Here is a 513-nt window from a genome sequence, read left to right as displayed (position 1 = left end):
ATGAAAGTTTCAAGTAGAAAAACATTTAATAGACGCATTTTCGGGCAATTATTCCATATACCGTACACGAATAGTATTACGTTTTAGGGATAATTTTCGAGATGCTATTTTTTCCTTTTCTGGATTTAGGGGTTCACTTTTGAACGCCGTAATCTATGTCTTTTACTCTTCTTATCTTTGCGGTTGCTAAGGCGGCCGACCAGTTAATCCTAGTACACAGGGAGGGGGGGGGGGGGCTATAGAACTTGGCGATCAAAGCTAATCGTCATTCGACATTTGTTTATCTTTTTTTATTTTCTAATGGGTTTTGATGTCCATTGTTTAAGACTTGTTAGAAGTACTGATAGTAACCCCTCTCCTCTATTCCGGTGGTTCACTAAAACCTTTTACGTCTCCACCACCTGAATATTAATGATAATCTTGCAAGGTAGCCATCTCGAATATTAGGGTATGAAAAGACATAAACCTTACTTTTTATATAGACATGAGACTGTTCACTAAGTCTCCTATGTA

General features: G+C 37.6%; 1 protein-coding gene across 1 annotated transcript in view; it reads left to right on the top strand.

The window, feature by feature from the left end:
• Positions 1 to 513, top strand: part of LOC119594743 (macrophage mannose receptor 1-like) — a gene marked incomplete in the record, with an annotated part of 4,860 nt that overhangs the window by 3,189 nt on the left and 1,158 nt on the right.

Source organism: Penaeus monodon, chromosome 34 (genome assembly GCF_015228065.2).
Source record: "Penaeus monodon isolate SGIC_2016 chromosome 34, NSTDA_Pmon_1, whole genome shotgun sequence".
NCBI lineage: Eukaryota > Metazoa > Arthropoda > Malacostraca > Decapoda > Penaeidae > Penaeus > Penaeus monodon.
The sequence above is the reverse complement of the archived record's forward strand: the minus strand, read 5'-3'. Positions and strand labels throughout refer to the sequence as shown.